The sequence below is a fragment of the Pongo pygmaeus genome, chromosome 16 (genome assembly GCF_028885625.2).
Source record: "Pongo pygmaeus isolate AG05252 chromosome 16, NHGRI_mPonPyg2-v2.0_pri, whole genome shotgun sequence".
Classification (NCBI taxonomy): domain Eukaryota; kingdom Metazoa; phylum Chordata; class Mammalia; order Primates; family Hominidae; genus Pongo; species Pongo pygmaeus.
The window spans coordinates 55,606,677-55,620,115 of record NC_072389.2 but is presented as its reverse complement, the minus strand read 5'-3'; the positions used below and the strand labels follow the sequence as shown (position 1 = coordinate 55,620,115).

The window sequence follows — 13,439 nt, the reverse complement described above, 5'->3', positions numbered from 1 at the left end:
AATTCTTGAAGAACCAAAATTTCATGAGTTGGGTCTAGAATTTTGCCAGTTCACTGTTCCATGGCTTCCTTATGGTGTAGTACACCTTAGGTCCTGCCTACTGACTCTAGCTGCTTTAACAGGAAAGAAGAGGACAAAGACCCCAAAAATATTCCCTGAATTTTATTGTACACGTTGTGCCAGGCTTTCACTCCTAGAAGAAAACAGCACGGGAAAAAACAGTCAGGCATGTCTGAGAAGCAGCATGGTACAGTAGAAACAAAACATGAGTTTCCAGGTGGAAGACCAAATGGGGGAGAAGTTATAATTTTGCTATTTTCATTTTTTTCAGATGGAGTCTCACTCTGTCACCCAGGCTGGAGTGCAGTGACACAATCTCGGCCCACTGCAACCTCCACCTCCCGGGTTCAAACGATTCTCCTCCCTCAACCTCCTGAGTAGTTGGTATTACAGGCACCTGCCATCATGCCTGGCTAATTTTTGTATTTTTAGTAGAGATGGGGTTTCACTATGTTGGCTAGGCTGGGCTTGAACTCCTGACTTCAGGTGATCCACCCACCTCAGCCTCTCAAAGTGCTGGGATTACAGGCATGAGGCACCGCACCTGACCGATTTTGCTATTCTCGACCTGCATATTACTTACCTTGAATCTACATTTCCTCATTTGTAAAATCAGGGGTAACACCTACCTTGCAGAGATTAAATGAGAAATCTACAAGAAAGCATTTAATAGTTGATGAATAAATGCGTAAGTGGAGTCAAATGTGTAGTAACATCCAGTATTTTAATATTTATGCTTGATAAGTCATTTAAGTTGAAGACTCTTTATGTATTAATTTCAGCAAGTAACATAACCACACAGAATAGACAATGAAAGCATAATTATAGTCATTATACAATTATAATTTAATAAAAAATGTCAACATATACAGAAGTATAAAGAACATGTATCTATCATGCAGCTTCTACAATTATCATTCCAACTCCTCGTTTCTTTGATATTGTCAACAATTTACACCCTGCCCCAATTCCAGATTATTTGGAAACAAGTCCCAGATATTAATATAATTTCCTCTTCAATATTTCAGTGTGCCTAAGAGATTCTTGTTTAAAAAAACACTTTTTTTGAGGGGCACAGGGTCTCTCTCTGTCACCCAGGCTGGAGTGTAATGATGCGATCTTGGCTCACTGCAACCTCTGCCTCCCAGGCTCAAGCAGTTCTCCTGGTTCAGCCTCCCAAGTAGCTTGGACTACAGGCGCACACCACTGCTCCAGGCTTGTGTACTCTTTTAGAGACGGGGTTTCACCATGTTAGCCAGGCTGGACTCAAACTTCTGAGCTCGGGTGATCCGCCCACCTTGGCCTCACAAAGTGCTGGGATTACAGGCAGAAGCCAGGGTGCCAAGCGTTGTTTTAAAATTTAATCTTTATGCTCTGAATGGAAAGGCTATAAATGGAGTTCAATAAAAGGAAAAAACATTTAAAAAATAGAATTTCTTTCTTCTTTTTAAGACGGAGTCTTGCTCTGTTGCCCAAGCTGGAGTGCAGTGGTGCGATCTCAGCTCACTGCAGCCTCCCCTGGGTTCAAGTGATCCTCCTGCCTTAGCCTCCCAAGTACCTGGGATTACAAGCGTGCACCACCAGGCCTGGCTAATTTTTTGTATTTTTAGTAGAGATGGGGTTTCGCTGTGTTGGCCAGGCTGGTCTGGAACTCCTGGCCTCAAGTGATCCATCTGCCTCGGCCTCCCAAAGTGCTGGGATTACAGGTGTGAGCGACTGTATCCAGACAAAAATAAAATTTAATCATAACATCATTCTAATAATAAAACATCATAGCCAAACAAAATTAATGATTCTTTGGTATCATTAAATATCCAGTTAATCCCACATTTAATACCACTCACAGCCCATTATGACTTTTGTTATATTATCACAGCCAGTTCCAAAATTTATAGCCCATTAAGTGTATGAGTTTACACCTGCATTTATATTATCTCTGATTTTTTTTTTTTTTTTTTTTTTTTGAGACAGAGTCTCACTCTGTTGCCCCAGGTTGGAATGCAGTGGTGTGATCTTGGCTCACTGCAACCTCCACCTCCTGTGTTCAAGCAATTCTCTTGTGCCTCAGCCTCTTGAGTAGCTGGGATTACAGGCACACACCATCACGTCCAGCTAATCTTTTGTATCTTTAGTAGAGATAGGCTTTCGCCATGTTGCCCAGGCTGGTCTTGAACTCCTGGCCTCAAGGGATCCACCTGCCTTGGCCTCCCAAAGTGCTGGGATTATAGGCATGAGCCACTATGCCCAGCCTCTGATTTCTTTTTTTGAGGCAGAGTCTTGCTCTGTTGCCCCGGCTGGAGTGCAGTGACACGATCTTGGCTCACTGCAACCTCCACCTCCCAGGTTCAAGCAATTCTCCTGACTCAGCACCCAAGTAGCTAGGATTACAGGCGTGCACCAGCACGCCCGGCTAATTTTTGTATTTTTAGTAGAGACGGGGTTTCACTATGTTGCCCAGGCTGGTTTCTAACTCCCGACATCTGGTGATCTGTCTGCCTGGGCCTCCCAAAGTGCTGGGATTACAGGCGTGAGCCACCTTGCCCGGCAAGCAGCCTCTGATTTCAATTCAAGAGACAGAAGAGGATCCCAAATTCCAAGCAACTCCCAAGATGCAAATCAAAATATGGAAACGTTAAACAAATTGAAGGATTTCCCAATAGTTACCTGCAACACCTAAAGGTCACTGTTTCCAAATGGCGCAAGAACTACACAAACAATATGTTGGTTGCTGTTAAATTCAAGGACAGGACACTATTAACAGTTATAACATTTTTTGTATGGACCTTTATGAATCTGTGGGAAACTAGAGACACGTTGTCTTAGCTCAGGATGCCATAAAACTACCATGGGCTTAAATAATAGGAATTTATTTCTCATAGTTCTGGAGCATGGGAAGTCCAAGATCAAGGTGCCAGCCAATTTGGTTCCTGGTGGGGGCTCCCTTTCTGGTTTGCAAGTGGCCGTCTCACTGTATTCTTATATGGCTTTTCCTCTGCTCTTGAGGAGGAAGATTTCTCTCTTCTTCTTCTAACGCCACTAATCCCATAATGAGGGCCCTACCGTCATGACCTATCTAACCCATATTACCTCCAAAGGCCCCATCTCCAGATACTATCACATTGGACTCCAAATATTTATTTATTTATTTATTATGGGACTCCAAATATTTATTTTTTTGAGATGGAATCTCGCATTGTTGCCCAGGCTGGAGTGTACTGATGCGATCTCAGCTCACCATAACCTCCGCCTCCTAGGTTCAAAGCGATTCTCCTGCCTCAGCCTCCCCAGTAGCTGGGACTACAGGCGTGTGCCACCATGCCTGGCTAATTTTTGTATTTTCAGTAGAGACAGGGTTTCACTATGTTGGCCAGGCTGGTCTTGAACTCCTGACTTTGTGATCCACCCGCCTTGGCCTCCCAAAGTGCTGGGATTACAGGTGTTAGCCACCGTGCCCAGCCCTCCATATTTTTTTTTTGGAGACAGAGTTTCCCTCTGTCCAGAGGTGAAGTACAATGGCATGATCTCGGCTCAGTGCAACCTCCACCCCCTGGGTTCAAGAGATTCTCTTGCCTCAGCCTCCTGAGTAGCAGGGATTACAGCTGCTCACCAACATGTCCTAGTAATTTTTGCATTTTTAGTAGAGACGAGGTTTTGCCACGTTGGCCAGGCTGGTCTCAAAACTCCTGACCTCAGGTGATTCACCCACCTCGGCCTCCTAGTGCTGGGATTACAGGCATGAGCCACCGCAATTGGCAATTTTTTTTTTTTCTTGAGACAAGGTCTTGGTCTGTCACCCAAGCTGGCATAATCATGGCTCATTGCAGTCTCAAACTTCTGGGCTCATGCAAGTCTCCTGAGTAGCTGGGACTACAGGTGTGTGCCACCACGCCTGGCTAATTAAAAAAAAATTTTTTTTGTAGAGATGGGGTCTCACTATGTTGTCCAGGCTGGTCCTGAACTCCCGGACTCAAGAAATCCTCCCACCTAGGCCTCCCAAAGTGTTAGGTTTACAGGTGTGAGTTACCATGTCTGGCTTCCAAAATATGAAGTTTGGGAGGACATAAACATTTAGTCTATAACATATATTAAGTTGGTACACTACAAAGTGAGCAAAGGTATATACATCCAAATAGCTGGGAAAAGGTGAGAGCATTAAGGACAAGCAAACATGTGAATGTTTCTAGCCATTTGCCAGATTTACCTATGAGCTTAACAATGAAGCTAGAGCTGAACCAAGTTACTGCTTTCTGACTAAAGAGATGTCTTCGTAAGCAGTAATGTGAGGTAATCCATAAAGAGGAAAACTTAGTCATAAAGGAGAAAAGCAAGAGAAACAGAGAATTAGCAGGATCTTTTTTTTAAAAAAAACATGAAAAATGAATGAATTCGTGAAAACGGCAAAACATATTTTTACCATTTCCGATATATACAGTGACAAGTTCTTTTGATACCATGCCCTAGACTGTGTATTACCCATATATTCAGCAGTTATCTCAACAGGTATCATGACATTTTCAAAACCAAAAACTGAAATTTTTTTTTTTTTTTTTTTTTTAGATGGAGTCTCGCTCTGTTGTCCAGGCTGGAGTGTGATGGCACTATCTTGGCTCACTGCAAACCCTGCCTCCCGGGTTCAAGCAATTCTCCTGCCTCAGCCTCCTGAGTAGCTGGGATTACAGGCGCCCACCACCATGCTTGGCTTATTTTTTGTATTTTTAGTAGAGACAGGTTTCACCATGTTGGCCAGGCTGGTCTTGAACTCCTGACCTCAGGTAATCTGCCTGCCTTTGGCTTCCCAAAGTGCTGGGATCCAAAATAGTTTTAATTAACTTTAACTGAGGAATAGATATCACCTAGTTGGTTTTTTTTTGGAAGGAAAAAAGTGATACCAAAATATCTTAACACTCATAAGGAGTCAAAAATCCAAAATCATTTAGAAATTATTGATTTTTTAAAAAGCCTTGAGTGGCTGAGTGCGGTGGCTCATGCCTTTAATCCCAGCCCTTTGGGAGGCTGAGGTGGGCAGATCACCAGAGGTCAGGTGTTCCAGACCAGCCTGTCTAACATGGCAAAACCCCGTCTCTACTAAAAAATACAAAAATTAGCCCGGTGTGGTAGAGCACAACTGTACTCTCAGCTACTCAGGAGGTGCACGCCAACATGTCCGGTGGAAGGATGGCTTGAGCCTAGGAATTTGATGCTGCAGCGAGCTGTGACTGTGCCACTGTACTCCAGCTGGGGTACACAGTGAGAGACACTACCTCTAAATAAATAACCTTAAGTGTTTTTTCCAAAGATACTGCTTATGACTTTCAAAAGAGATATACAGAGCGGTGGGTGCGGTGGCTCACGCCTATAATCCTAGCACTTTAGAAGGCTGAGGCAGGTGATCACTTGAAGTCTGGAGTTTGAGGCCAGCCTGGCCAACATGGTAAAACCCCGTCTCTACTAAAAATACAAAAATTAGCCAGGTGTGGTGGTGGGCGCCTGTAATCCCAGCTACTTGGGAGGCTGAGCCTGGAGAATCTCTTGAACCCAGGAGGCGGAGGCTGCACTGAGCAGAGATCATACCACTGTACTCCAGCCTGGGTAACAGAGCGAGACTCTGACTCAAAAAAGAGGTATAGTCACTTAAATTTGTGTAGATCAGGCACTATTAGCACAGTTTTCCAGATAGTACTGATTACTTAAACATGTCAAAATAATAATTACTAGTATTTGAGTCCTTACTTTTCTAAGCACTTTATATTTATTTAATCCTCTCAAATACAAGGTAGATTCTATCATATTCCCCATTTTATAGGGGGGAAGTGAAGTACAGAGATTATGCAACTTCCAAGCACTTGGGCCTCAAAGATTAAGATGCTCTAGAAATCATGATTTGTAAAATGAGTAAAAAGTTTGTCAAGTCAGAGACCCACATGCCACATCTCTTTTCCTCCTCCTGTTACTTTTACTCCAAGTAACTCAGATAATTATTCCTGAAAATCTTTCTTGACACCCTGATAAAAATCCCCAGTTTAGGTGGAATTCATAGCCCAATATCCCTTTCTCCCTCCCTGTACCACCTCAGCACTGAAGCAAGATTAATTAAAAATCTTTTTTTTTCTTGAGTCTTACTCTGTAGCCCAGGCTGGTGCAGTGGTGTGATCCTGGCTCACTGCAGCCTCAACCTCCTGGCCTCCAGCAATCCTCCCACCTCAGGATGAGCAGCCGTCACTACAGGCAGCACCACCATGCCCAACTAATTTTTGTATTTTTTTGTAGAGATGGAATTTTGCTCTATTGCCCAGGTTGGTCAAAAATCATTTTCAGTTCCTGTATCAGGGAACTTTTTAACAAAATTAGTGATTTCTTCCTCCTTACCATGTTAATTTTCTGCAACTCAAACAAAGGCTGAAGGATCGTTTTAGATTCTGCTAAGCTTGCACATTTGCCCAAAAAAAGGGTGGGTGGAGCTGTTTATAGTCATTCCTGGTTCTTCTCCAGGTTTGCTGGTCATTTGACAACCTAAGCAACTATGTTTTTACTAGTTGTAGGTGTGTAGCTGCAGGAACAGCAGCAAAAAAATTCTATATCCTGAACAAATTCTGTCAAATGAACCCCATTTCTCTCAGTTTAACCAAATGATATCGTTACTGTTCCTGAAAATATTAAGACTTGAAATAATCTGCCCTTCAAAAGCTGGTAGGTAAAAATCCAAAAACTTGGCAGCACTCTAATCCATCAGCAATGCTGGGGTGAAAACATTTGGTACATAGAGGGCAAATTAAAAATACGTATATGCCTTTTTGCAGAGCAATTCCACCTGTGTAAACTGAGATGAGACATATTTAAATATACAAGGAAAGATGTACATCCAAGGATAATCATTCAAGCACTAGAGTACAAAAGAAACTCAATGTCCCCAAACTGGGTCATAACTAAATAATGTGCAGTGGTTAAGAAAAAATGTCGCCTTTTTGCACTGAGATGGAAAAGCCATCTCAAGTCCAATGCGCAGAAGGGTTTGTACGGTATTTTCTCTTATATAAAAATGGGGGAGGGGGAATAAGAACATTTATTCTTACATATATATGCATGAAAAAATGTGTATGTGGAAAAATATACAAGAGGCTGGGCACTTTGATTCATACCTGTAACTCCACTTTGAGAGGCCGAGGCAAGCGGACCACCTGAGGTCAGGAGTTCGAAACCAGCCTGACCAACATGGTGAAACCCCATCTCTACTAAAAATATAAAAATTAGCCGGATGTGGTAGCGTGCGCCTGTAGTCCCAGCTACTTGGGAGGCTGAGGCAGGAGAATTGCTTGAACTCGGGAGGCGGAGGTTGCAGTGACCCAATATCACACCACTGCACTCCAGCCTGGGCAATAGATCGAGACTATGTCTCAAAAAAAAAAAAAAAAAAGAATATGCAAGAAACAAAAAGTAGAGGTTACTTCAGTAGTGGTAACTGGATGGGTGGAAGTGATGATTAAAAAATTTTTTTTGAACCAGTGAATGGCTTATCTATTCAAATAATTTTAAAAAATTGGCTAGAAGCTCTAACCAACCAACCAACAACTATTAAATGCCTGCTTGTCTTAAAATAGAGTCTACAGGCTAGGTAGCCCAAATGCAACCTTAACTCTGAGATACAAAATATAAGGTTGAATGAGCGGCTGTGCCTAACCAATTTCTGGAAATCAAAACTCTTGGTGCCTCTGGGGAATTCTGGTATCAGTGACTTGGCCCAGGAATTTCACTTGCGTATTGGTGGTCTTCTCTAGAACTCAGACAGAGCAGGGAGACAAATGGAGATAGGGTGAGATGCTCACCCAACCAAGTGAAAAATTTTCAGCAGTGTGTCTGCCAAAAATCCACACATTATTCATCTGCAAACCTAAAAACAGGTAGGAAGGAACCAGTAATTGTTTTATGGTACAGAATTTTTAAAACTTTTTCTTTAATGTTATAATGCTATTTGTATGGTAAATGAGTTTAATAAATCTGGTAGGAAAAAGTCTTCCTCATTGATTACAGTAGTTTATACATTTTAAGGAGATACTGATGCTTTTCAAAAGGCATGTGTTCATCACCAGTAGAAGTTATCTTTCATTCCAAGTATTAATGACCTTTGATTGGCAAAACCATCTTGATCTTTTCTCTTAGAATTTCAGGTGACTAAAACTGCACTGTAAACACAGCGAACAAAATTAAATAACACTGCAGTGTTTCCCAATGTGCAGGATCCATACCACTGGTGATAATCAACATGGTTCTAGGCAGTACACGAACAAAGCAGTAAATAACATTGAATCACACGGCAAGAAAGTTATTCCTGTTTACAGGCCAGGCGTGGTGGTTAATGTCTGTAATCCCAACACTTTGGGAGGTCAAGGTGGGTGTCTCGCTTGAGCTCAGGAGTTCAAGACTAGCCTGGGCAACATAGCAAAACCCCATCTCTACCAGAAATACACAGAATTAGCCAGGCATGGTGGCTGCGCTTGTAGTTCCAGCTGCTAAGGAGGCTGAGGTGGGAGAATCACCTGAGCATGGGAAATCGAGGCTGCAGTGAGCCGAGATCTTGCCACTGCACGCCAGCCTGGGCAACAGAGTAAGACCGTGTCTCAGAGAAAAAAAAAGCTATTCTTCATTCAGGCCTTGAGATTTGAAGCGCTTGGTTGGCAAGAGTATCTAGCTAGAATTTAATACCTGGTTTGTTTTCATTATACTAATTTTTACATTTACTATCTTGACTTTTTTCCCCCTTATTGACAGGCATTTACATTTGTCTGCATTACCCACATTCACAGAAGCGTTAAGACAGGAGTGCAGGGTGCTGCTATGTTATGGGAACCCCTTAGTCAAAAAACACAAAAATCCAATGGTCTTTTCCCAGGGCTTATCTTTCCTTGACCTAAATTCTCTCCATGGTCTTCTGTAACACACACTTACCATCTCCAGGAATGGTGTAGTACACCGAATAAACTGGAGTCAAGCTGGTTTTGAATGCTGGTTCTTTTTACTGCTTTTTGAGTCTACAAAGTCAGTCTATCAAATGAGGCTAAAATTGGCTACCTTGGAAATGGAAAGGAATAAATCAGATAGTAAATGTAGAACAGCTGGCATACAGTTTAACAGATGCTCAATAAATGCTGATTTGCTTTCCTCCTTCACTTCTCCTTCTCTGTCCTTCAGTACTTTTCTCAACATTGTCTCTCACTGGTTTCCTTCACTCTCATGGCTTTATTACCCTTCTATGGATGGGTAACTTCTAATTTTCTATCACTAATTCTGACCTTTTTTCAGAGTACCAAACCTTAGCTTTTGTGTCTGTTTAATAATTCTACCTTGATATTCTGGCATCATCTTCAACTCAATCCATATAAAATTTCTCTTTCTACAAAAAACTTGAAGGCAGTGGGGGTAAGGTGAGAGAGTCACAGGAGTTGGAGTGAGGAGCCACAAGTTCTTTTTTTGTGTCCACATCATGGCATTTTTTTAAATAAGTTCACTGGTTTTTAGTCTATGTTCTACCTACTCTAATCACCTGAACATGTTTCCTAGCTTAATTTCATGTTTTTCGTCTGTGATAGGGTGATAAAATGAACATTTTCTGTGTTTATAACTTTTTGCAAGCTTAAAAAATGCCATATAAAATTGCTATTGACATCTGATTCAACATGGTGGGATGAGGGAAGGAGTTAAGGATGAGATTTTAAGCCTGAGTTCTGCAGTGTCTTTTGCATCTGTCTCGCCTTTCCTTCACCATTGTCATTCCCCAGAATTCAGGCCTATCTTATCTTTCACATTTGTGATGCATTTACAGAAAAATTGGCTCAGTCAGGGAAGTAATAGTTGGTAGTGTGTATCCAGCATTGCTCACGAGTTTTAAAAATAACCATGAAATATATAATATACATACTGAAAGTACATTTTTCTCCAAAACACCTACTTCTCAATAAATCATAGAGTAAACACTCATGTAATCCCAGTGTCTTAGAATGTTAGGCTTATTTGGCTCACGGTTTTGCAGGCTGTACAAGAAGCATGGTAGCAGTATCTGCTTCCAGTGAAGGCTTCAGGCTGCTCATGGTGGAAGGCAGACAGGAGATGACATATGCAGAGATCACATAGCGAGAGAAAGGAGAGAGGAGGTGCCAGTCTCTTAATGAACTCACTCCTTACAGAATACAAAGCCACTCATGAGAAATCCACTCCCACAACCCTTCCCACCAGGCCTCACCTCCAACACTGGGGATCAAATTTTAACATGAGACTTGGTAGGGTCAGGCAAACCAAACTCAAGCCACAGCACCCTACTTAGGAACAGAACATCAACAGCACTCCAGAAGCACCTATTACCTCCCAAGCACTACTCCCTGCAAAACTATTTCTTTTCTTTATACTTTTACTACCTAAACATATATCCCTAAATTGCTTGTTTGTTGAACTTCCCATTTTCCAAAGTGGTTATACCAATATACATTTCCAGCAGCCGTGTAGTTTCAGTTACTCCAACTCTTGACCAACATTTGGCATTTTCTGGGTTTTCCATTTTAGCCATTCTGTTGGATGTGAGATTAAAATCTCATTTAGGTTTTAATTTGCATTTCTCTAGTGATTAAATTAGTTGAGTATCTTTTACATGTTTCTCGGCCATCTACATGCCCCTTTTTTATTTTTTAAGAAACTAATATTTAGATACACTTTTTTGTGAGGTGACTGTTTAAGTTTCTGCCCTTTTTTTTTTTTTTTTTTAAGATGGAGTCTTGCTCTGTCGCCCAGGCTGGAGTGCAGTGGCACGATCTTGGCTCACTGCAACTTCTGCCTCCTGGGTTCAAGCAATTCTCCTGTCTCAGCCACCCGAGTAGTTGGGATTACAGGTACGTGCCACTACGTCCAGCTAATTTTTATATTTTTAGTAGAGACAGGGTTTTGTCATGTTGGCCAGGCTGGTCTCAAACTTCTGACCTCAGGTGATCTGCCTGCCTGGGCCTCTACCCATTTTTTTATTGGATGTCTTCTTTTTTATTGATTTGTGGGAGTCTACAAATTCAAGATAGGAGCAAAGAGATGTATTTCTATTGTAGACATGAATGCATTTGGCTGGGTGTGGTGGATTACACCTCTAATCCCAGCACTTTGGGAGGCTGAGGTGGGAGGATCACTTGAGCTCAGGAGTTTGAGAACAGCCTGGGCAACGTGGCAAAACAGTCTCTACAAAACATACAAAAATGAGCTGGGCACGGTGGTGTGCACCTGTAGTCCCAGCTACTCAGGAGGCTGAGGTGGGAGGATCGCTTGAGCCCAGATTGAGGCTGCAGTGAGCTGAGATCACATCACGGCCTTCCAGCCTGCATGGGCAACAAGGTGAGACCTTATTCCCTCCACCTCCCCAAAAGAAGAAATGAATTCATTTGTTTGATGCTATTAGAATACCAGTAACTCCCCTTATTTTGGCCCCAAATTCACAAATGAACCCTCCAAAAGGTAATGCAGTTAACTTCATGCGTTCTCTTTAAACAATGTACTGAGTCTTTATGCCAGGGAATTTGGAATTAACAGATACAGTACAGGTCTCTCATTTCAAAGTAGTATTCCTAATCATGAAGGAAATGAGAGACCTATACTGGAATCCTGCCTTTAACACCTTTGAGGATGGTGAATTTAGGTAAGTTATTCAACCTATTTTAGCCTCAGTTTCTTCACTGGAAAAATGGGGCAAACAATACTTATTTTACAGAGTTGTGAGGATTAAATGAGACAATATATATAATAGGCTTTGCACAGTGGCTGGCATACAGGAAACGTTTAATATATGATAGCTACTATAAACTCGGTTATTTCCATGTAGCTTTCCATGTCTACATGGAGGGAGAAAATGAGCAGATGTCCATTACAATTTAGCTATTACAGTTTTCACTCTAAAGTAAAAAAGGCATTTAGATTTACATGTCTTCTGGGAGTTTGGTTTTTCTGACTCCCTTCATCTGTGAGACCATAGGTACTTTCATGTAATATGATAAAAATTATTAGAAAAAGAAAAAAACGGCTGGGTGTAGTGGCTCACACCTGTAATCCCAGCACTTTGGGAGGCCAAGGCAGGCAGATCACCTGAGGTTGGGAGTTGGAGACCAGCCTGACCAACACGGAGAAACCCCCGTCTCTACTAAAAATACAAAATTAGCAGGGTATGGTGGTGCATGCTTGTAATCCCAGCTACTTGGGAGGCTGAGGTAGGAGTATCGCTTCAACTCGGGAGGCAGAGGTTGCGGTGAGCCAAGATCACACCATTGCACTCCAGCCTGGGCAATAAGAGTGAAATTCTGTCTCAAAAAAGAAAAAAAAAAAACTAAAAAGGAAAAAAAGGCTGGGCACGGTGGCTTACGTCTGTAATCCCAGCACTTTGGGAGGCCGAGGCAGGCGGATCACAAGGTCAGGCGATCAAGACCATCCTGGCCAACATGGTGAAGCTCTGTCTCTACTGAAAATACAAAAATTAGCTGGATGTGGTGGCGCACACCTGTAATCCCAGCTATTCGGGAGGCTGAGGCAGGAGAATCGCTTGAACCCAGGAGGCAGAGGTTGCAGTGAGCCGAGACTGCACCACTGCACTCCAGCCTGGCGACAAAACAAGACTCCCATCTCAAACACAAAAAACAAACAAAAAAAGGGAAATAAAGATATATGCAAAGTACAATCCCTCAAATTTTTATTAGACCCACAGAAATAAAATTAGTCTGTTAAATTGCTGTAAGTTTTTAAATTCTTACTTTCTGTAAATGCCTTGTCATGGATGTGTAACAAAGGGCTTACAGACTGGCACTGCCTTGTGAACACTTTTGGTGAGACTGCTTTAGAGCGCTGACAAAAATCAGACTTTGAATCCACAGGGCTGAAGTCAAAGCAACTGAAGGGTGTCCTGACTCACCAGCTGGCCACCTAGTGGTCTCTTTCTAGTCATAAGCACAACATTGTGTCACTCCTTAGTTCAAAAACCATCCATTATTCTGCCTGACTCAAGGGTAAAATCTCAGTCCTTTAATCTGACATCCAAGACCTTCCAGAGCTGGTTCTAAACAACTTTTTAAGTCTGACTTTCCACTATCCTCTATTTCACTAGACTGCATTGTCCAATATGGTAACAACTTGTCCCACTTGAAATGCAGGAAGTGAAATGAGGTTAATTTAGGAACCGAATTCATAATCCTAACTTTAATTTAAAATAAAATTTAAAAATATACACGATTCGATTACCGTAAAACTTGTAAGTATGCTTGGAACGACTTGGGTATGTGAATCTATTTTTTCAGCTGGAAATTTTACGAAATCAAGTACTGAGATATGCTATAAGTATAAAATACACACCAGATTTCAAATGCTTAGTTATG

At 41.9% G+C, this 13,439-nt stretch overlaps 1 long non-coding RNA gene across 1 annotated transcript; it reads right to left on the bottom strand.

The window, feature by feature from the left end:
• Positions 1-765: 765 nt before the first annotated feature.
• Positions 766-13,439, bottom strand: LOC129014728 (uncharacterized). The gene is made up of 2 exons (XR_010123816.1): positions 9,001-13,439; positions 766-3,953 (listed from the first exon to the last, which is right to left on the bottom strand). It is a non-coding gene; the product is annotated as an uncharacterized LOC129014728 (long non-coding RNA).